At 44.6% G+C, this 24,101-nt stretch overlaps 1 protein-coding gene across 2 annotated transcripts in view; it reads left to right on the top strand.

Annotated features, from left to right (window-relative positions):
• Positions 1-16: 16 nt before the first annotated feature.
• The window catches only part of ANKRD11 (ankyrin repeat domain containing 11), a 158,048-nt gene continuing 133,963 nt past the window's right edge, over positions 17-24,101 (top strand). The window contains exon 1 of one of the 2 annotated variants that reach the window (XM_063334856.1): positions 17-315. The gene's annotated coding sequence lies outside the window, so the exon portion shown is untranslated. Of the gene's footprint in view, positions 316-7,608; positions 7,717-24,101 lie in introns of those variants that run through there. The other variant, XM_063334858.1, reaches the window with a different exon arrangement.

The following is a 24,101-nucleotide window of genomic DNA, read 5'->3' as shown; positions in this document are numbered from 1 at the left end:
CCGACGCGGCGGGCCAATGAGCGGCAGCGTCTCAGCGGTGGCCGATCGGGCGGGCGGGCGGCAGCGCTGGGAGCCGAGGCCGAGGCCGAGCGCGGCGGGGCCATGGAGCGGGCGGCCGGGAGGCGCCGCCGCCACTGCCCGCGCCCCCTCCGCTAATACCGCTCCCCTCCCCAGCGTCCCTCCGCCGCCGCCCTTCAGCGCCGCCGTAGCCCCTTCACCCTTCCCCCGCCGCCTCCTCTATGCGGCGGGGCCGGCGGAGCCGCAGGCCTCGCTCCCCCGCGAGGCTGCCCTCGGCCCGCTGAGCCCGGAGCTCCGGTAAGGGGCGGCAGGGAGGGGGGAGGCGGAGGCTGCCGCGACTTGGTGGGAGAGTAGAGGGGTCTGGGTGGGGTTGGGGTGGGGGGGAAGCAGGGGGGTGAGGGCAGAGGGGCCTAAAGAGGGTGCACCGGGAACAGCGCGGGGGGGTGGGGGGGGGCACGGGAGGAAAGCGCCGTACCGAGGTTTTTGTGGGGGGTGGTGAAGAAGGTCAGGGCCTGTTTAGAGCAAGAAGGGGCTGTTAGGGACTGGGGGAGGAGAGGGGAGAACACGGGGGTGTCCGTGGAAGGGCAGAAGGGCCGGGGGGGGGTGGGCAGGGGGTGGGAAGGGGCTGCAGGAGGCTGGAGGGAGGCAGGGGCTGGCTGGGGTGAGGAGGGTTTGGGGAGGGTGGGGGGGAGCTGCAGAGAGAGCTCGGGGGGTGGTAAATATTTACGGATGGGGAGCCGTGGGGTGCATCACGGGGTGGGGGGAGCGCGGGGCTCTGGGTCGAGGCCGCGGCGTGGGCCCGTCCCCCCCCCCCCCCCCCCCCCTTTTTTTTTTTGTGGGGACACGGCGGCGCGCAGAGGCGCGGAGGGGGAGCACGCATTTTGGGGTGAGCACTGTGCTGGGAGGAACAATACCAAAAGTTGTCTGAAATGGTAATTTCCGTTTCCCATTTCATCATCCCTGGGTAGGCGTTAGCCCTGCGTGTGTGTGCGCAGAGGATGGAGCTGAACCGAGCTGCCGCCAGCCAGCCTGGCTGATCCGCGTTTATTTATTTATTTTCTAGTTTAATCTTTAAATTGCTTGGTGTTTTTTTTTTCCTCCTCGGAGAAGCCTTTGTGTGCCGGAGAGGGGCTGCTGGACACCTTTGCCCCTTAGCAAAGAAAGGAAGAAAAAAAAAAAAAAAAAAAAAAAAGAATCCCAACCCAAAACAGCTGCACTTCTGCAGTCCAGAATTAACCTCCCCCAGTCCGGTAGATTGATTGCATGTTTAGAAAGGCAAATCGCCGCCCCCCCCTCCCACCCCCCTCTCTTCGAAAGGAGCTGGGATGAGCTGAGCCCTCGGTGCCCTCTGCCCTTTCCCAGAGAGAGCAGCTGTCCTGCGAGGGGGTGTGCGTGCGGATTGAAAATCGGCCTGTTCATTGAGGCACAAGAGTCGGTGTGTTTACGGATTGGCTTCTACTCCAAGCTTGGAGATCTGTTTTGATATCCAGTTGCAGGAAAGGGTTCCTCCTCCCCCCCTTCCCCCCGCCCCCCCTTGGTTTTGTACACAAAGTACTCTCTTACCACTGGGGACACGGCCCTATAGGCAGAGAACAAATTCCAGGCAGCTCTTGAAGCAAAATTCTCTCCTGAGATGGTTTCTGAAATTGGGTATAGACTTCTTTTTTTTTTTTTTTTTTTAATACCTTGTGCAGGCAAAGGTATTTAGCTGAAAACATTTTGCGAATGTAATGCTTTGTAGTGGCTGTGTGCTTTCTCGAAATGCTGGAATTTGTATAAATGTAAGGAACTTGAATTTAAATGCATTTTTTCCTTTTTTCTTGGTTGTTCATAAAATAGAACATTTTTATGTAATCACTCCAATTATTTTCTTTTTCTGGGGGAAAAAAACACTTCATGGAGTCATGGAGAGGGAAAAGGAGATTAACTCTCGCGTGTTTTCAAATGGCATTGATACATTCTTTTGTGTGTGCTCTACCAGGAACTAAATATTTGACTTGATTAACTTAAAAAGAAAAAGCTGGCGTTTTTACAAAATGGATTTACTGGCAGATTAAAGGTGCATATTGGAGCACTTTTAAATGGTTGTGGTGGCGTGCGGTAGCGGGGTTTTAAATGCGTCGTGGAGCGAGACCTACAGTGACTTCTCTGTCTCGGCAGGGGAAACTCTTAGGCACCTCGTTTCATTAATGCCTGTGAAATGTCGCCGCTGAAGCTGCGTGACCTGTTTTCGTTCCGTGGGAAGCGCTCCTCAGTGGAAGATCTCGCTCTGAGGGGTGCTCTGTGCCTGCGTGGGTCCATGCTGGGGGCTCTGGTCGAGCTGCTCCTACAGCACAGTTGCCCTCACAGCCTTGGGGGTGTTTGTCCCCAAAGCACAGCCTTGTCTGCACTACTGTGTCCATCCTGGCGGCTGCTCTCGCTTAGGTGTGTCTGGGGCTTGTGGAGCTCAGCTCTTTTTTTTTTTTTTTTTTTTTTTTAATGCAGAGATGCTCCAGGTCTCTTTCGTTCTAGCAGAACTTGTCAGTCCGAAAGGAGGTAGCGCAAGAAGGTATAAAACTTGCCAGGGCACATCTTGTCTGTGTCCTCCCTGGAAAAGGGCGGTCTGGGCTCCAGTGGGGTTTGCTGTGAACCTGTATAGTTAGGCTAGCTGGGACTTGCATCACCTCCAGACTTGTCTGAGTAAGTGGTGGGGGTTTGGTTTGCGAAATTCGGAGCAGGCTGAGTTGCCCATACAGCAAAAGACACATGGGAGTCTGGAGTGCATAGGAGCCCTTCACTTTCTGCTCGCCAACTTGATCAGTTCCCAACTATTTTTTATTTTTTCCTTGTTTCTGTTCTAAATAGTGATTATAGGAGCCCTGGTCATGTAAGCATTAGTGGCTTTGACAGGCTGGAAACTGGAGATGTTACGTTTAGTGTTTCACAATTGGTTTTACTGTTCAGTTCCGTTTCTGCTTTTAAAAATGAACTCTTGTCTGCATCTCCATTTCATAAAAACGTGGCTTAGGGTGAATTGATTCTTTTTTATGTGCTGCTTCTTGTTTTTATGGTGTTGTAATAGCATTTTCTCAGACTTAAGCATACAGATTGTCCAAAATGAATGTTGGTTTTGGATAGGGGAAGAAAACTCAAAAAAAAAAAAAACCAACCCAAAAACAAAACCAAACCCAAAAAACCTTCCAGCAAAGTGCTGGCCTTCACTTCTTCCTTCGTGTGTGGGAGGCAACCTGTTAAGATTAGTTTATTTTCTGCTCGTGTTTTAATTGACTAAGTCCCCAAAAATGCTTCTAAACAAAACGAAGCGTATCACAGTGTCGCGCAGCGTTCTTCCGCTGTTCAGTAGAGCAGACAAATGTATTTCTCTAGGGTCAGTGAAGACTAGTCGTGTTAATCAATACTGTACCAGCAGTGTTCCCTTTTCAGTAAACCAGATGGACTACTTACAACTGGGGGTGATTATTTTAACAGTGTAATTGTAACATGGCTGCACGATGACAGTGTTTCCTGCAGATACTTCAAAGGAAGGTTCCTGACAAGTATATCTTTACTGCTTTTAATCTATACTCTTTGTCTTTATGTTGTGGCTTTTGGACATATGTTTGAAGTACTAGGATTTATTTTTTTTTAACCTCCTGCTTTTCTATACGTTAAAAGAAGGCAGTACTCTATAAATAATAAAGTGTCTCGAGGATGGGAATAAAACTGGGATTAATTGCTTTTTGGGGGCTCCCACGGTGGTGTGTTGGTTTCAGTTAGTTTTAGATCCACGCAGTGACTAAGGAAAAACTAGGAAGAGCTTTAGGTTACTGTGAGGAACCAGCAGTATTTTTTTGAAATAGAGCTTGAATCTTCTACGATTGTGCATGTGGCTTTGTTTTGGGGAAAATATTTTCTGTGCTGACTTGAGTCTTGACTGGGACGGTCTAATTACTTGGTGAAGGAACCCTTCTCCGAGGGAAGGAAATGCACAGGACTGGAGCTGGTTAATTACATTTTGTAAAATTAGTGAGTGACGGCTTTCTTAGGAGGTTAGCCCCTCGTCCTCCCTCTGTGTGCAGTACCTGAATTTCAGGCTTGACAGTCTGCCTTATGGATTGAAATTCTTCCTCGGTATTAAGATTTAATGGTGGTAGATACATAGCAAGTAGTGACAGGTACCGCTGCTTTTCAGTACAGCAAAGGCAATAATGCTTGGAAATGTTTACATGGTGGTTGTTATTCTAATCGTATTTCCTTGACGAGGCTCTAGTAAAGGTGGCTTGTCTGCTCCCTCCATTGCGTGTGAGAATGGTATTTCAGTTGTAAAAGGCTGGGGAGAGAAACCGGTGTCTCCATAGCAAAGATTTTAATGTTTCATGATAAACTCGCATATATTTTTACCCCATCTAATTTAAAACAGTCTGCACGACACTTTACGGGAATGATTTGTATGCAGCTTTTAAATATTTTCTCTTTCCTGCAAGAGAAATCAGCGGCACGGAGCTGGTTTTTCTGAGGGTGCAGAGTGCCGGGATCCTCAGCCAAGCGCTATGTAATTTGTATGCCACTGATGCGCGGTCATAAAAAATACTCGCATAAATGTTAAAAGAAAGCTTGTGTAGTCAATTATTTGAAATCACAAGCATCTGAAACAGTATGGGTTTGTGCAGCTATAGCCTTAATAAAGTATGGTTGGGCAAAATGCTGTCTTTGGTGTCCTGCTGCGAAGGGGGGTAGGAAGCTGTCAGCACCTGTGGTCTGGAGGCTGGTTTTGAGTGTATTTGACTGTATCTGGAATTTTTAAGCTTTCCCGCGTGAGAACTGGTGTTTTCTGGTGTATTTTTCTTGTGCAATTGTTGGGTATTTAAAAATCTTAATTTGTCGGAGCCTGGGTGGTGGTGGTGCTAGCTTCATCCGTGGCTAGCTGTAGGTGATGCCAATTTGTAATCCTTTACAAGTGTATTTAAAAAAATAAAAGAAGCTTAAATGCTCATAGCAGTGAAAAATCTGTTCAGTGTGTAGCGTGTGCGTGAAGAAAGCAGGCACACACGTTGGTCTGCGTAGTCTCTGTCAGCTGAGCTGAGGGCTTTTAAAAATCTGCTCTAATTTTTATGCTGTATGTGGAATGGCTAATCCCATAAAAGCCTCGCACCTTTTGACAGATGAAACGCTGCTGTTCTTAACTTATTTGAGCAAAATATTTTTATAGATGGTATTAGCTCTGTGGCTCCAAGGGTAATGCAGTCCTTACACGAGAAAGATCTTGCTTTGATCTGACAGCTTTCAAGATCCATTTCCAATCACTGAGTTCCATTAACTCTGTTTATAATGGTGCCCTCAGACTTTTTTCTGTTTATGTGACTCTTTAGGGTGTTAACATTTCTGCGTATATGAGTTCTCTTTAATAAACTGAAGGAGTAATTGGGGTCAGAAAAGGAAATAATCCTGTTAGAAGGCGCAGTTAATTATATCAGGTATTTTGGGCTCGGAAATTCTTCCTCTTGATTCTTTAATGTTTTCTCCAAACTGTAGGATGTAGAGATGTTACCAGATTGCCACCAAAACAGGACAGTGGGGCAGGGTGGTGCCTGTACAGTTAATTTTGGGAATGTGAAACGAATACGACTGCAGGTTTGCTGGCGTGAGGGTCACAGGGGAGGGGAGGCTTCCCCGGCGAGCTGCCTCTTGCCTCTTCTGCCTTGTCACAGCCTTCAGCATGATCTACGTCGTCCTGTGACCATCGAGTGCGATGCGGGAGCCCTGTCGCTGTGCAGGAGCTGGGGCAGGCCATGGAACCGCCTGCGTCTTGCCAGACCTCATGTAAGAGCCACCATCCCGGGTTTTCCTGCCTCTCTCAGTTCTGGTAGTGAAAAGACGTGAGCTGCTAAAGAGGACTTCTGAAACCTGCGTGTCTTATAGTTAATTTTCATTTTCTTCGTCGTGTGAATAAGTTCCGCTCGTTGCGGTGTAGCTGTTGTGAGCAGAGGCTGAAATTGCAGTCTGCAGAGGTCAGGGAATTGGGAGATGCTACCCCAAAGTAAACAGAAAGCGTGCAGTAGTCCTCAGTGTTGCGGGGTAGCAGTGACGGAGAGTGAATTGCTGTTGTAGCCAGAAGAAAGTGATGGTTTTTTTCTAGGTCAGGGTTGAAGGCACTGTCAGGGTGGTGATGTGAAGCATATATTACTGTCTGCATTGTCCCTGCCATATGGATGTGTGCAGTACTGCCCTTGGCATTCATGCATTGAATTATTTATCCTCTAAAAATCTGTAGGCAGCCTTTCTTCCCCTGTCTCTAAGAAAACCAAACTTATCTGACAAGCATTTTTAAAATAAATCTTCCACTGTAAATTATTGTAGTGGCAGGAGCAAGCCATTGATTGTATATTGTGTTTCTATTAGTAAACCAAAGGTTACAACATTCAATGTTTTGTGGAAACATTGGAATATTAATTCTGCTGTTAGGTGCCAGGGTGTTCATGCTGGCACTGGGTTCACATGTGAGTAAAATGCATGCCTGTTTCTTTAGCAACAAGATTTACAGGCTTTGAAAATGGGAAGGGTAGAAAACTTCTTAGTATGTGTAAAAAGAAGCTTTGTCTCGGGTAAGTACAGACGGAACTAATGTTTTTCTCGCGTATGAGCCGTGAGAAAGCGTCTCCTTTCCTCTTGCATTGCGTTGGATCTGCTCTGAGGAAAATGTTAAGATGGTCCTTGTTTTGAGTGGTAGGCTTCAGGTCCTCAGCCGCGGACATCGGTGTCTGGAGAGTGTCACGGTCGGGTGGTTAAATGGCTGTGGGTAATCAGGGGAGGGAGGGGAAGCAAACACTGGAGGAAGCTGGCTCTGTAATTTTTTTTTTTTGAGAGTGACAGCTTTGCGGTATAGAAAAGGTCTAAAGCAATTTACCTTTAGAGCAGCATAAAGCTGCTAAAATTGAATCACAGGCGTGGCAAAGCAGGGAGATGTTACCCTCTTAAAAAATTCACCACAATCCCAGAGGCAGCCTGTCCCTGAAGGCTTGACAGCCTGTGCAGCAAGAGGCTGAAGGGCTCGGTTTTGAAAGTACTGTGCTGCTTGGAGTATCTTGATGTGAAATGAAAGTACGTGTAATTTGTAACTCCTAAAAAATACATTCAGTAGCTTTAAAGGAAAATAAGGTGAACGGAAACTTCATTACTAAGTATAAAATGCTTAACTGCAGTTCCTGGTGCATCTTCGTTTTAAATAAAGCACACATGAAAGTGCTCCCCTCCCCCTGAGCGCAGAGCCTTATCAGCTTATCTGGGCAGGAGTTCAGAGCCATAAAAACTATATCCTGCTTACACCTTCCAGCCTATCCTATGACCTGCTCTGTGTAAACAAGTTGTACCAGGAGCTCCAAATTACTAGTGAGTAGCTGGGTTCTCTACAGGCCGGTTAGGTCCAGGAGGAGCCAAGATAAAGTTCCAAGAAGTTCTCCGTTGGGAATGGTCTCCTGATAGCTGCCTTCTGCAGGGAGGAGGTAACAGATCTGGTATCCTGCTGACTGTGGCAGTGACCGTATCCTACGAAAAGCAGTAATCTTTTGGGTAGACTTTACACTTTCGGTCTGTGTTTTCCACGTTGAGCAGGATGGTGGCTGTTGCAGATTGTGAAATGTCAGCGTTGTCGTAACAACACACACCGCTTGCAGCACTGACTGTCGTTCTGCCGTTGCGTCAGGTCCTGGATGGACTGAAGATGTAAGCCTATTTATAAAGTACTGCTGTAGTTATATCTTTAGATAGATGGATGAGATTAGCCGTGCCGATGCTGGGAAGAGATATAGGTAGATGCGGGGAAGGGGTGTGTGTGTGGAAACAAACATCCTGCTCATGGCTGTGCTATGGTTGTTTAAATACCACTGGGTGAGCTGGTGCTCTAGTTACAGTGTTTGGCTGCTTCCCATAGCTTGCTGTCTCCTTGGTTTCATCTTGCAGCTCAGCACCGGCTGCGTGTTGGATAAATGCACAGCCACATTTATCCGAACTAAACCATGGGTCTGTAATGAGCAAGCCTGGGTGTGTTTTGTGTGTAAAACTTTACCTTTCTGAGCAGTCCAAGAGTTGAGTGCACTAGCCGGGTTGGAAGATGAAAGCCTGTTCTCCTTGAACATTGACCTTTTTATTCCAACTTGTGTGGTTTCGTCCTACCAACTCAGAAAGGACACGTGCGAATACACTGGTTTTGAAAACAAGAATAGCTGATAACTGCTGTATCTTCTCTGGTCTCCTTCCTTGCTGTAGCCTCTTGGCACACGTCAGGATGCTGCGCGATGGCTGTCGTGGTCTCTGATCTGTTCATCCCTCTCCACTTTGCCAGCAGCCCAGAAGGCTTTTGGCTTTCTGACCGGGATCTGAGGTGCCCTGCATTACTCAGAGCTGCTCTCTGTTGCGGGTGATGGTAGCAAATTAAATCGACTTCCCCTGTGATCAGCACTGGTACTGGGCTGTTAAACTTGTTCTGTGGCGAGAGCCGAGTTGCCTTTGAGTTAGCCTTCGTCCCGGGGAGAAGAGATTAGACGAGAAGTCAACTTTGTGGCTTTTTCCTGGTGTGCTGCGTAGTGCTCCTTAATTAAAGCTACAGGTTGTAGTCTTAAAATGCTGAATTTACTTCTGCAGTCTGTTCTGTCTACTAGCTTCCCCTACTTCACCCACCATAATATTTCTTCTCCCTTCTGTCTGTCCCCCCTCCTCCTCCTTCCCGGGAGCCTCATCTGATGGAGGTTCTGCTCAGCTCTCTGCTCTTGCCTTGGTCCTCCTCATCCAGGATTCTTGTCTCTAATTTTAGCCTGCCTGCCTTTTGATGTTCCCTCCCGTCTGTTCCTGCCTTTCTCCTTTTCTCTGAGATCATCCTGCATCTTCATCTCCCTCTCGAGATCTGGGCCTTGTTTTTGCGTGGTGGGAGGAAAGCGCTTGAAAATGGAGTGAAGCCGCAGTAGCATTGAGAGGTGAAAGGATCTGAGGGCATGGAGACTTCTTTCTGACAGGGATGAGAGTTTGGGGTGCTGGCAGCTTGAGTCTGCTGTTTTACGCCTGTTGTGCTTACCATTAATAGCTCGTTAGCTTGTTGCCTCTCCTGCGTCACCGTCACCACCTATTGTCTCTGGTTAGATCAGCTCTTTGGATCTTTCTGTTTTATGAATTTGTCCTGTATTTGAATGATGGGTCTCTTTGCCACAGCGTTACCATAGTAGTTGTAGGCAGAATTTACTCTTATGGAGCAGTGCAGGTAACTGAAATCTGCAAAAATCCTTCTGATAGTCTCTTCAGAGCTGTTATCTTGTCCATCTGGTGCTAATTCACTTGCTGCAGCTTGCAGTAGGGAAGGGTGCATGGGAGGTCTGCTGGCAGCGTTGCATGCTCAGTATTGCCTCGCAGCCTGGCTTTCCCCTGAACCTCCTGCCGTTTGCTAGGGCAGGGAAGCTGCAAAAGCTGCCTGCTTTCCTCTAGAATTTCACTTCATGTTAGCGTGTATTTGCTTACATTTACGGAGAAAATGACTTTTCTAATGCGGATGCGTTTTGACGCGGTAAGCCAGTTCTCCGCAAAAGGATGGAGTGCACAACGGCAGAAAGCAGGGTACCCGACCCGATAGCTCTGGCATCCGGAAAGGCAGCTTGGCCTGGTGGGATTCGTCTGCTTGGAGACTACTGGGGATGGTGTGTGTACACGTAATCTGATTTGTGCACAGAATATAAATACTGGCTGCTGCAGACATGCAGCCTGTGGTTTTAGAAGTTCTTTTGTGAAAACAGCATTCAGCCCCTCCACCACTGCAGCAAGGAGCTTCACTAGAAACACAATTCTAGCAATTAGTGAAGGTTTTAAAAAGGAACCTAGCAACTGCTGCTGTAGTTCAGTTTGCAGATATTATTTTTTTTAGTCTGAGATTTGTAGCTGTTTTCTTTGCGTTGTGTGGAGATTGTCTGGACGTCGCTGTGGAGGGAATAATGGTTGTGCTGAGATCAGTGACTAAATGAGTTGAGATGATAATGGTGATGCTACTGTGGGCTCTGCAGCAAGCGATCCTCGGGGAAAGTGGAGCATGACTGGAATATATTTGGTGGTATGTGAATTTGGTGTTTGTGGGTAACCTGAGCTCACCTGTAAAGAGTTTTGTTACCCGGTTACTTTCTGACCTAACTTGCTTTTGTCAACAGTCGCACCGAATGATTAACAAATGATGCTTTCCATGAGCGTGGTTATGTAAAACGTTAATAGGCTGTGTTTTTTCACATCAGCTTTATAACATGCGCTGGGCTTTAAGTCGGAACTTCAAAGAAGGTAGTTTGCTTTATGGTTGAACCTATGAGCAGTTTTATGTGCAGGGTGGAGTGAACTTGTGGAGAATATTGCAGTTTTCCCGCTGTCATAAAAAGTTATGATCCTCATGATTCAAGTATTGTTCTGTAGGTGGAGGCAAGAGACAGATGCAGAGGTCAGTGGGAGCGTGTACGGAGTGAGCTCAGATGTGCCAGCGGAGTGAATGGCGTCTTCTGTGTTCCCAGCACACTGAAACGGGTTCAAATAGTGCCTTGTGCTCTTTCTGGGTCTTCCTAAGAAACCTGCACCTGTGTTACTCGCGGAACAGGCAGACCATTTCCATGGGAAAGGAACTTGGCAGGGGGAACCGTGAAACGCGGCTGAGAGGAGTGCTTTTTTCTAATGCAGTATTTTAAACCGTTCTTAAAACGTGGCGCTTCAGAGTGGAAAAGAGACTGTAAGTCAGTTTATAACCTACTTTCTTTCTTTGGGCTTTTCTTTGGGGTACGAGCCAAGCGAGTTAAAAAAAAAATAAGTAAGTGGCTGCCTCTGGAACGAGCCTTATTCCAATTAACTTCACTCCTGCTTCAGAAGATATTTAAAAACTGAGATCTATTACCTAAAAAAAGGACTGTTTAGGCTAAATGATCATGGTTGGGACAACCTTTTAAAGCATTAAGTGCGGGCTTTTGTAAAAGTATCTGACAACGGGTTCTCATTGACCTGTGCTGCTTTTAAACCATGGTGAGGTACAAGACTCTTCCAGCTGTAGAGTCAATGTCGCAAATTCCGAGGTATAAAACACTTTTCAGCTTTCAATAGGTAAGCTATAGCTGATGAAAATAAGTCACTATTCCAGTTTCAGTCAGAACTCTATAAATATTCTGAGTGACTTAGCCTCTCGTTTAAAACATTTTCTCCTGGGATGAGGAGGTATAAATGTGCTCTTTGTTTGCAGCCAAGAAAATTAAAGGATCACAACACTCAAAAACGTACACGTTAGATCTTCTGAAAAACTGTTTCTTAGAGAATGTATACTATATCTAAATGTGCAAATACCTTTTTCTAAGATGGTTTGTTTTCTGTTCTGTTAGCTTGAAGAATTTTATTCTGAATACATTAAAACTTGAAAAAAAAAAAAAAGACTATGATCCTTATCTTTGGATGATCCATTAGCTGTTATAGCCTGCCTTTTATTTATTTTTGTAAACACATGTGTGAATGTAAACATTTTATCCAGAATGGCCTTGCAAATGTTCCTGCATTAACATATATTGTCATGGAGAATAATTTTCATTTAACTGTAATTTGCTTTATATTTTCCTCCCTGGTTGCCATAGAAACGCGGACCGATGTGGCAGTGACTACTCACAGGAGCTAGGTTATGCATTGCCTTTATAATGGACCTCTGTTAATCATGCTGCAGTTTTCACTGACGGAACCGTGATTATTTGCAGGAGGCACTTTATTTATATAAACTGTAAGATGCCTGTGGTACCTCGGCTTAATATTCAGAGTTATCAAGGGTGTTCTTCTGTTCTGCAGAAGTTGTGTCATAAGAAGTGCCAATGTATTATGATGATTGTGGAATTGATATATAGTTACTTAAATTTAATGTCAGTTAGACTTCATTTTCAATTTTCACTTCATTTACTGTAATAGCCTAACTAGTAATGCTCTTTCCTATGGTTCAGCGTAAGATCTTAAACGTTTGAAATACAGCAATGAAACATTTGTTATCCTCGTCTGTGCATAAAAAGTTGACTTGCTTTTCATAATAATGTGTCTGTGCCTTTACGGTGGGGGTTGCAGCTCGACAAACACCTTCTCTTCCACCCTAAGCCTGGCATCGAAGAACAGTGAGCTTTGTCTATCAGTGATACCAAAGCACTTAAGCATGCTTTAGAAGGAAAAAAATGATGCCTTTTGGCTAAAAGCAGGTAGAAAGGGGGCGAGGATGGATTTTCAGTTGCATTTGTTGCCTCTCTACGAATTTTGGGTCTGTCTTGCACCTCTCATTTTTGGCCTCCGTGTCTGCCGTGTGCCATGGCTGCTGTTCTTCTGAACTGTGCCCACATTTCCCTTTGATTTACTTCCACTCCTGAACCCCTGGGCTCAGAAAATGCAGATGTGAGTGTTGCGTATGTCCGCCGCAGCTGGCGGTGGGAAGCTGATTTTACGGCTGAAGATAGTGGGGCCGTCCCAAGGCGGAGGTGATTTAGGGCTTCAGATACTGCCCCTGCGTTACAGTACACGCCACGGCGTGGTGGTGGGCTTTGTCCTCAGCTGGATGGGGCTGGGGGCTCTGGTGGATCCCGTAAGCATGTAGGAGTGGGTGCTTTCTTTTCTTTACTGTCACTTCAAGGGTGAAGTACAACATGATCTCCAGGAGTATCTGCGCTCCGATGCCTGACATTTTAGGACCTGACATTTTAGGATGCACTGAGAAAACAGAAGGATGCTGATCTCTGCCTTTGTCGATGGCTCCTTCAGACCTTGGAAGGACTTGCCTTCCAGCTACTGAGATAAGAATCACAGTGGCATTGGTTCAAACTGAACTCGTCAATTAGCAAATGATTCATTTTTGCTTAACGGGGATGAGCTAAAGGAGCGAAAATCGGCCACAAGGGATTCTCTTTTGCCTGTGTACTTTCATGGCAGAAACCTTTAAATTGTAACTTAAGAGATGTGAATTTCACTCGCCTCAGGAATCAGACTTCTCAAAATGAATTTTTAGTTTGGTTTTAGGTCTTAAAGAAGATTTGTATGTTGGTCCTTCCTTTCCTGCTCTTCGTGGTTAGATGCCAATTGTCGGTTACGTAAGTCCGGATTACTCCGGCACGTGGATGCTTTCAGATGCATATGGTCTCACAGTTATTTCTTGGTACTTTACAGAAAGAATTGAGTAACGTTTTGTTCGGTAATGCAGTATTAAGAAACCGAGCATTTCTTTTTTTTCTGTAATGGCATATAAACAAGTAGTGATAACATCCTATTTAAAGCGTTTGGAGGAGGTAGGGCTAAGGAGGGGAGGCAAGGCTGGATCAGGCTTTATTTTCCTTATACCTACACACCATATTTTAGTACAACTTTGCTTGCCGTCCGTGAAAGCCATGAGCTATTATAACTGAGCTATTTTTTGAGGTGTATAAGCACAGTGCGGCGTGTTTGCTGTGGGTATGGAGTAGCCTTGCTAATAGATGTTACTCCCCTCTGTTGCCCTTTGCGTATTTCTGTGTCTTTCACTGTATGATGTTGGTGCTCTTTTGCTGTTTACAAGAAGCAGATGTGAATCATTGTCAACGGCCAATCTAATTTTAATAAGAGTCTGACAAATGGCTTGGCTGTATTTAGGATGCTTGGGTCTCGTGTACACTTTTTGAATTTTTCCTCTTTTTTTTTCCTACCTGTTGTCACATAAATGCTCAGAATTGATGATTAATTTGTGTAATTTAGTGACACGTTTGGCATACTCAGATGTACCTCTTCAAAGGGGGTAGGTGACGCTTTCTGCATTCTGGCAATGCCAGCATCTCTAGGCTGTCGGATGGGACGGTCAGACTTGCTGGCCATTTATGAACTAATAAACACTTATCTGAATTATATTCCATTTTTGCTGACCTTCAGCTACCCGAAATAAAGTGTTCCATACCAAATGGTTTATAATTTGGAAGTAATTTGAGAGTTAAGTATTGAAGTAGGTAATAGCATAAGTAAACATTAGGAAGCAATTTTTTGAGCTGGTGTTGAGTTGGTGTTTCCGATATCGTAGGAACAGCCTCAGATGGGAATGATGGTGGAGGTGTATGGTGGCTGCTCGGCCCGTGGTTCAAGTCAAGGGGATGTTGTTGTATTGACAGAGTGTAGCTGGGCAGTCTGCTTAACTTGTTTAAAGCAAACAAAACCCCCAGGTGTGCCTGTAGTCCGTATATAAATGGGTGCGTTTGACAGCTAACTGGGAGACAGCTTTTGTTTTTGACTTCTTCCCAGGTCTGAGGCAGATGCCTCAGCAAACCTTTGGGGTGGTGTTTTTTTCCAAAGGTGCGTGCGCTCCGGAAGGGCTGCTTGATGAATTGCAATGTGAGTGCAGTTGTAGGTATAAACTTATGCATGTGGCGACTAAGTTACCTTTTGTGGACTTGTAGAATGCTCTCCTTTGCCTGATTATTGGATTAAATGTTCATTTGCTAGCACGAGAAGAGCAGAGTGGCTTTGGTGGCAGAGAGAATATTTGACTCTTTCTGAAGCTTCACTTTGAGAATATTTTAAGGTTCGCTTATTTGCACTTGGGTTTGGTCTGGCAGCTAATACGTTACCTTATCAGAAGTCAAGAAAAAGTGTTAATTGCAGATAAAACACTATGAAGCCAAACTGTTGTTCTGCTCCCTCCTTTACTTGGACGCTTGGGTTGACTTGGGGCCACTTGGCACCCCGGTTTATGCCTTGAAGACAGCATTGAATTGAGCTCCGTTAATTGTGACGGATCTCGAGAAGGGAAGCGTGCTTTCTAACGCAGCCTGGACACGGTGCCGTTACCAAGAAAATGGTGCAAACGGGTACGAGATGTGGGGCGGTGGAGAGTTCAGAGGAGCTGCCTTGTGTGCAAGTCGTGGGAAGAGGGATTTCTTCAGGGAGTGGGTGAATTGTTTCCTTCTGCTCTGAACAGCCTCTTAATGAACTGCCCTCTCCAGGGTGTAGAGAGATTAACCTCCCATGGCTAACTTCAACCTGGGAGACTTCCACCGTATCGCTGCCTTCAAGTGTTTGTATCGGAAAATACATTTGTGCTTCTGCACAGTGGGCTCAAGGCACATTAATCCTTTTTTCCTTTAGGAAGGAGACTTGTGTTACTAGATGAACTACTGCATAAATTGTATTTCTGCTGTGCAGTGTTACCATTTTTTTTTCTTCTTCCAACAGAAGAATGTGGTGGAAGTAATTGTTCTGGTTGGAATTCCCTCTCTGACAACAATAGCAGAAGTGGGGTGGGGTTGTTTGAAAATGTTTAATGATGAAAAGTTTTGGAGGAGCAAGCTCTCCCAGGCTGCACAGGCTTCGCCCCGTGATTCCTCTTTACTGTTTAGTCTTCTGCAGAAACTGCAGCGTTCTCACAACTGGCTGTTTGAATAGTTTTGACCACTTCTGTCTCTTCTAAGCACGATTGTATAAGAATGCTTTGTCTGTATGGCATCTTGCTTTCTCTACTACGTTCTCGCATTCAGCTGAATTCATTTGTTTGTAATTTAGTGCCTTTTTTTTTTTTTCCTTTGGATGAGGAAGAATGAAAGCCTACCAGGCTAACACCTATAAGCAGTACTTGGAGTTATTGCTACCTCTGTGCGTAATGATTCATCTTGGAGGCAGGCAGCTTGCTGCCCTCAATACCTCATTGTAGTTCCAGACAAATTCAGATGTTGTGCTTCAGCATTTCTGGCATACGAAGTCTCAGCGGTGATGCTTCTGTTTATTGTAAGGTTTTGTTTCTTGGTAACTCTGGAGAATATTTTATGGCAGCAGTAGTGCAGGGGCTAGTTTAGACACAGCGCGGAGAGCTGTAGGTGAGTTTACTGCTTTGTGTTGAACAACTTGGTAGCTGATACACTTGCTGCGAGTTCCAGCTTGAATTCTTGCTGTTTGTGCCACTGGGGAAGCTGCAGTTGGGGTGTTTTGAGGTCTGGGATATAAAATGACTTGTAGCAAACATTGCGTAAGTACGTGTAGCTTTGGTCTTGGCACTTACTGTTTTCTGCGTGCTCCTAAGAGAGATGAGATGCAGTTTTTGCCTCTCGAGCTATTTAAGATTCAGAGTATATTTTCTTTCCTTTCATGTTTGGCTTACCTTGACTCATTTTGATACAGGAGCTCATGTGCTGCATCTGCCAGGCTTTCATCTGCTACACCTGCCCGTGCTCTCCCCAGACCTGCTGTTGATGCTAACAGCAATAGGGCTCAGTCACAAGCTACTTAGACAACCCAAACCATTTGTAAGGAAACTTGCTCTAAAATATGGATGGCGTTAGAGGGACTCGGGCTTAAAATTAGAAACTGTTTGTGATGCACAGTTGTAGTTGTTTACCTTGAACCATAATTATCTTATTTCCTGAGTTAAAAATGTCATGTCAGCTTGCTGAAGCGAGATTTGATGACAAAGGAATTGTTTTTAGCCACCAACAGAGCAAAGAACGCTTCAAATGTGTGTCTAAATATGATTTTATAACCTGAAGTATAGCACACTCAGGATTTTAAATTGGCTCTGGAGGTCGCGTGGGTTTATGGGTAGGCCATTTGGCCGGGGATCAAGGGACTGGGTTTAATCCTAACTCTCTGTCCTTTTGTCCTCTGAGCGTTTTCCTTGCCACCCTCTGTGCTGTTTGTTTGGACGGCCATGTGTTTGAAGGAAGGGATATGCCCTTTCGCTGGGCGTTTGTAGATTTTTCTCGGGGTGGGTTTTCGTGGCCGGGGCGGGTTCAGCGCTGCTGTGGGAGGGGGTGTGAGGGTCCCCCCCCTGCCCGGGGCGAGCGCTGCCTCTTCCCGGGGCACACGAGCCAGTTCAGCCCCTTCGGGGATGGGAGACCAGCAGGCAGGGGACGATGAGTAGGTTTTCTGCTGGGCTGGCAGGTTAAGCTGATTTACGGACAAGCTCCAGAAGTGGCCTGAGGGAGAGTCGAGGGATCCGGCAGCTGATCAGGGGCAGATCTCCCTGCTCAGCTTTATTGAGCTGTAACCGGTAACTTCACCCGCAGCCCTCGAGCCCATCCTGAGGAGCTGGGGTACCGCTAACGTACACAGCCGGACTTTTGACTTCCTTATTGTACTATTTAGTGAGCTTTCTGGTGAGTCTGTGTGACCGAGGTGGCCTGTGCCCTCCCCTTAGCGTTTCCCAGCCCTGCTGTCTGTAGCTACGTGAGGCCGCAGCAGCCGCCGCTTCATCGCTGTTACCGGTGCTGCCGCGATGTTCATTTTTCAGGAGAATGGAAAATGGGAGGGGAGCAACTTCTTAATGATGGTGACTGCTACTTAAACCTGTTCAGGGCTTATAATAGAAGGGGAAAAGAATAATCAGTGGAAGCTGTCGGTGCTTTCAATTTGTGTGGTATTTTTAAAGAATCTTTTTTTATTCTGACCGTAACTTGCTAGGACCTAGACAATAGGGGAGAGGTGCCATGTGTAAATCAAGGAGGGGCGTCCTTTACCGTTTCTCCTTGCTGTGTAATTTGAGGTGATTGTGAGGCACTTGTCAAAACTCTGTAAACTGAAGACTTGAGCGTGTTTTAACAATTACGTTTTTCACATCACTTTCTGGGCACCTCCTGGGTCATCAAGCCGGGTCTGCTGCTATGGCAGGTAACGGTGGCATCTAATCCTTGTAATGGCTGCGCGTATCTGGTTGTGAGCCTTTGAGTGAGACCTGCTTGTTCTTAAGAAAAGAAAACTGTATCTGAGTTGTTGAGTTCTCTAGTTATAATGTTGGTGTGACTACACGGAGTTTTCTTGGGTGAGGAGGTTGTATACTGCTGCTTGGAGCGGGCGATTGTGCGCTCTTTGGGTACGCTTGCGCTGGTTTTTTTTCCTCTTTGAAAGAGGCTACATGTATGTTCTTGAAGGCTGAACAGTGACTTCCTTGACTCCTCCTTGGCTAATTAGCGTGCTTTAAAATGGGATGCTTGCATCCTTTTCACAAATCAGCTTTCAGATAGGAAGGGAAATAGTTCAGTTATTAATAGTAACCTGTATCCAATTTGCCACTGAATTGCATGGTTGCGAATATCTGAGACTGTAAAGGTGACGAGTGTGTCTGTCACTTTTCTTTTTTTTTTTCCTTCTGAAGAATGGTCTGTATTTTCTCAATATGTTAAAATTGAGCACAGAGTAAGAAATTGCAGACTCATATTTTTAAATAAAGTGGTGCTCTTCCTAGCCTAGTAGCATCGTTAACCCTCCTCCCTTCCCTTAGAAGAACTTACAAAGGGAATTTGAGTGGAACTGATGAGTAAAGGGCTCTTGGTGAAGTCACAGGGAAGGTATTCAGTCTAATGATGGGAAGTATGTCTTTGTCCCGCTTCAGACTTGTACTTAGGAGGAATGAAAAGGAGAAGGTACCTGAAATATGTCAGCAGCTGTGATCTAACTTTAAATTACTGGTTTAATTCCAGAGAACATACTTCGTGTCTTCGTTGGGTTGTTGAAGGCCAGCATCTTGGAGCTTAATTAGGACAAGTTGAAGCTTCAAGATTTTTTTTAGCTTGGTTTCATTCTGTTCAGCACGGTGGGTTTTTTGAGCTGTTAAAGACGGGCACTACTTGTGTCTGTCCTCAAAATCCACCTTTGGGTGTCCCTTTTGATGGTGTATCAGCATATTCTTTATCATGCATCTTTCAAATCTCAAATGGTAGAAATTCCCCTCGGTCACTGGGGGTTGGTTTTGTTTTTAAGTGCAGGTGGTAAGTTTTTGGGATGGCTATGACAAACGTAAGCTAGAAAACCATCAGCTCAATTTGTTTGCCAGATGAATCTGTTGAAATTCTTCTATAGGTACCTGTGGACAGGAATTGACTAATCTGGATGCTTTTTGTTAAAAAACTTAAATTCTGTAGCTTTTGAGCATACACTGTTTCTAGTGCTCGACACTGGAATAGGCTGCCCGGGGAGGCGGTGGAGTCACCATCCCCAAATGTGTTTAAGACTCGTTTAGATGTGGTATTAGGGGATGTGGTGTAGGGGAGAACATCGTAGAGTGGGGTTGACGGTTGGACTCGATGATCTCAAGAGTCTTTTCCAACCTAAATGATTCTATGATTAATTTCTTTTAGCTTTCCCTATAAACCTTTCTAATTGTCAGTGCCTAATTGACTCCAGTAGTGCTAGTTTTCCTTTATTACTTCTTGTTTGTATGTCCAAGAAGAGCGTTTGTTGTCTTTGTGTCCTACCTTTTACTTATGGTGTGTTGGTTTCTGTGTTGACCTGAAAGTTTTTTTCCTGGGTAATGCTTTCTAAAGTGTTTGATTTTTCAACTGGATTATGCCCTTCATTTTACATGTCTACATGTACGCTGCTCTACTCAAGCTTTGAAAAAAGGGCTATGTATGTTTTCCTTGTATTATCTGACTATAGAATAATTGGATTGGAAATCTACTACTTTTCAGATGGGGCTCAGCAAATGTTTAGGATACGGAGGTTACAATTTCTTCTCATTTTCATGTGAACTAAAAATAATCATGGAACATTTCTGCTTTGAATATGCACGCCATTGTGCATCCTGTGTCTCTTCCAAATGGCTTAGGAATTAACAGCTTACTATAAATTAAACAGCTTGAGGGTTCTGTACGTTTTGATGTTGAATTTTATGGCTGGATAGCTAACCAGTTCAGGTTATTTGAAAGCAGATACGATGCTGCTGTTCTGTGCTGATGGTTTTCTTGGAAGCACATTCTCACATGCTTAACGTGTACGTTTGTGTATCGGTAATAATGACGTGTTCTTCCAAAGTAAGACGGTGGATCTTTGCTTCGCATGTGCAGATCATTTAATAAAGACATGAGCCTGATTATGCCTTTTTTTGGAAGAGATTCAAGCAGGCTCGAAAGACCCAGCAGTCTTAGGTAATTATATTTCATATTGGAGCTCTAAAAAAAGAAAAAAAGTAAGAGTCTGGAGGATTATTTGGAAGCATTGGGGCTGACAAACAAGGATGCCTGTAGCTTCCTAGGCTGCTGGAATGACAATGGATAACGATTTTTGGGTGCCTAACCACTTTCTTATTGCCATCCGTGACAGTGATGGCCACTTGATGTAGGTTAATGCTGTTACAAGGCAAGTGTTGCTAGTATAGTTAAGACTTCTTTATCTGCTTGCTGATGAAAGGTATTTAGGTATTTAACATATTTTTAAATCTAAAGGCGTTTTTTTTAACTTATGCAGACTAAACCATAGCGTGGAAAGCAGCGTGTCCTCTAGACCGGCAGACCGAGTCTTGTCTCTGCTTGCTGGTACAGAAGGGCAAGCTGTAGCCTTGAGCTGCAGTCCAAGGTTGGTTAAGGAAACTGCAGAAGCTGTATTTTGACTTAATACTTTCCACTCGTCAGAGAAGCCACAGAAGGGTGGTAAGGGTGAAGGAGGAGAGACGAGGGAACATGCTTGTGGATTTCCAGAACTCTTAATTGTGTGCACAGAATTGAAAAATCTGGTTCAGTGGAAAATGTTCAGGCTTGCTTGGCTCTTCTGCCACATCACACCAAGAAAAAGAGAGTTACTTCTTTACTTCAGTGATTGAAGCTTTCAGGTCGTGCTGGGAGCCGGCCCTCTTCTGACAGCCCCGGTTTATTTTACTCTGCCAAGTACCTTTCAGGCTGCTTTCACCAATCTTTCCAGGAGAAAAGATAAGTAATTTTAGAGGTTATCAATTTTGAGATATTCTTGAGAGTAAAGAACTTTAAATGTCAGATATGAAGAAACCAGATAACCAGTAATAAAGTTAGAATGCCCAATAACTTCAGAGTTTATTGCTCGGGTGCCTGTTGTGTGTTGGTAAGGGTTACGCTCAATGAAACGTTAGTTTTCTGCCGATAATTAGTTTTTTAGTTTAATGCAATTCAAGCATAAAAGTAGTTAAATGCTTTTGACTTACTGAAATGAACTACAGAGTTTTTTTTTATTTGAACTTCTCAAGTCTCTCTCCTATAAAAGAAGACATAGAAATGTACCGTTCACAAGCATCGTTTCCCATTCTCCTTGCAAGCGTGAGGCTCAGAGTATTTATAAAGTAGACAGCAGTGGTGTGCAGCGATTCCTCGGGGTCAGCCAAGAATATTGGAGATGGAAGCTGAGTCCAGTTGTTGTATCAGTGTGTAAATACTGTAACTAGTGTCGTTTAATGGATTGAAAAAATCACAAATCTTGAGGAATACCTGAAACAACATATTGGAACTAGTGATTTGACATCACAGGTCCTGGATTCTTTTCATTCACTGGAGGTCTCAAAACAGCTTAGTCCGTCCTGGATTTAGACTACTGACAACCCCCAGTTTCTTGCGGATTGTGTCCATGCCAGACTTTCAATTAAAATACTTAAAAGACGACTTGGTTCCACAGGAACCGCATCTTTCCCTTCCTTCATGCTTGTTTTGATGGGATAAATTGAGCCTTAGGCTCTTCAGCCCACGCATAAGTATCTTGATCTGTGTTTTTGAGGACAGTATCAGGTTATTTTGTATTTTTATCAAGTGGCAAAGATGACAGGAGCTTTAAAAAAATGTAGATCTCAGCATACATATTATCTGCAGGGCAAAATAAAGCAACTTTGAGACCAAGAATATATTACCTACTTAGTTTCTGAAAGTTAGCAAATTAAATTTTACTTGATGCTACAACTTTGTCACAATGAAACATACTGAGAGGTTGGGTTTTTTAATTATTTTTTTAAAAATATTTTTAAGTACTAGTGGAATTCTCTCTGCACTTCGGTTTTTCACTTTGGTAATTGGTACTGTATGAGCATAGCTGGCTGCCGTGATTGCTGCGGAAATATTTGTGTCTCTAAATTCTAGTGAAAGGCAATTTCTGTAGTTCACACCACTATTGGAAACTTCTTCTGAAAGTGCAGGAGCAAGTGTGTTCTGGTCCTGCCGCACAGAACAATTTGCTCGGCGTGCGTGTATTTAGCGATGGTTGTTCTGTAAGCTACTGATAGGAGGCAGGGCATTTCAGTTAAAGGCATGTTATTTATCTCTAATTTCTGCATATTTCTTGGAAATAACTCCTCCTCCTCGCCCCTTTCGGATGTCCAGTGCGATACCTCTCCTTTTTCCTCCTGTTTCTAAATAGTCCCGAGCTGTGTAGAGTAGTCTGGGTGTGCTTTTCCAGGCTCTTGGGTGAAATTGCCGCAAATCCGATGATGTTTATTAGCCATAGGTCCCCTGGAGGGGCCAGAGGAAAGCTTTCGCTGCTGCGCTGGGCAGGACTGTTCCTGGCTCTCAGGCAGTTGTGAGCAAAACCTACAGAACTTCTGGAGCACAGGCAGTAATTTCCGCACTGGTTCTGTGTATGTGGCGCTTGGACTTCTTCTCCGTACTCCAGCACTTGTCATTTGGGTTCTTAACTGACTTGGGTGCTGTAACCAGGCAGAAGGTACCTGCAAATATTCCTGGAAGACATGTTGCTGATAAGAAGTACGTGGGGCTTGTAGTACTGTTTGCTTATGGATTTCCCCCTCCACCTCCGTTTTCTCAGATTCTTGAACTGTAACGTGATTTTTAGTTTCTGAGAATAAGTCGTTTTCATCATTTCAGCAGGATGAGAGATGGGTGTTTGTGTACAGGGTGCCGCGTAAAGCTGTGCAGCGTTGCTGAGTTGTTCTGAGCATGCCTGTGGAGTGCATTGGAAAAACACTTCTACATTTCCCCTCCCTCCAAATTTGTTGTACTCCTGCCTCCTCGAGTTCTCCATCTGAGGTAATGGAGCTTATCTGAAAGCGTAAGCTCATTGGCGCCTTGTGTGTTCCCCAGTGTATATTTTTACTGAAGCCCTCAGAGAGATGCCTCATTGAAATTCTGTCTCTTCCTGAAATTATTTCGAGGGAAGCAGATGAGCGCTGTGGAAAAAGGCGATCCTACTCCCTAGAGATTTTTTTTTTTTTCCATTCAGAAGTTGGTCTAAAGCAGAATCTACATCTCAGACTGGTATCCTGTTACGCTTCTTAGTTCTGGATCACTCTAAAATCTGAATTGATGCAAGTCTGTCTTTAAATCAAAATACAGCTTCTTACTTTTTGCTTCAAAGAAGCAATAATAAGGAAAAATGTACTTGCTTGTGGGGAGGTTGGCCTTTCATTGTTTGAAATGAAACTTCAGCAAACAACTTCTTTCCTATTCCCTGTAAAATGGAGATTTAAGTAGAACGCTTTTAGCATTCAGTGGATGAAATTTAGAAATATCTAGATGTATAAAATTGTTTAATCTTGAACACGTTGTTCGTAGAGACCCATAGTGACTCTGCGTCTGTAGAGAACAGGTCCGGTTTTATTATTTTATTGCTGACATCAGTCCGTGAAGCCACCTCCTGCCTCGCTGCTGGAGCCGGTTAGTGTTCCCCCGCCAGATCTCGACTGCCTGCCCGAACGGCTTTGATGTAAATAGTTTATAGTTAGCTTAATGCAAGTATATATTTTTTTTTTCAGGTCACATCTTGTGATTGCAAAGCATTTTTCATCTTCAAATACTGATTTCTGTAAAGTTCTTTCACTAAAGAACTTTGAATTACTTAATTCTCATTTTTTGTCAGTGAGTGCTAGGAAAAGTTGCACCGTGTGCTCTAAATCTGAAGTTTACTGATCTGCCTGGGAGTGCGGCAAGAGGAATCAATAACTAATCAGTGGGGAACTGCTGAGGACTACGTGTTAGAGAACAGAAGTTGGTGCGAGAACTTAGAGGTTGAAACACTTACTTTAATGGAACTTACCCGGGTTTCCAAATTACTTAACGTGAATATAAAATAAAGCATCACAGGTCTTGAAAGACCGAACTTGTTTTAAACCAGAATCTGGTCACCTTGAACACGTAATTATTTGGTATTTATACTACCGTTTCAACGCAAAGGGAAGATGAACGTCTGCCATTTTGCATTGCGAAATGGTGTCTGTGTGGCTGCAGTTGGCTCGGCACGCGTCGGCGCCGTGTCCAGCGGTCGGTCTTGTAAGTGCACAGGAGGGAAAACAAGGATAATAATGTTAGTTTGCGAAGCGATACGTTTCATTAGACTAAAGCTAAGAATATTGGGTGGATAAATGTGTCTAACATTATTAATTATAAGGTAGTCTTTTGGAAGGAAAG

The sequence above is a fragment of the Chroicocephalus ridibundus genome, chromosome 4 (assembly GCF_963924245.1).
Source record: "Chroicocephalus ridibundus chromosome 4, bChrRid1.1, whole genome shotgun sequence".
NCBI classification, from domain to species: domain Eukaryota; kingdom Metazoa; phylum Chordata; class Aves; order Charadriiformes; family Laridae; genus Chroicocephalus; species Chroicocephalus ridibundus.
This window is presented reverse-complemented; position numbering and strand designations above follow the sequence as displayed.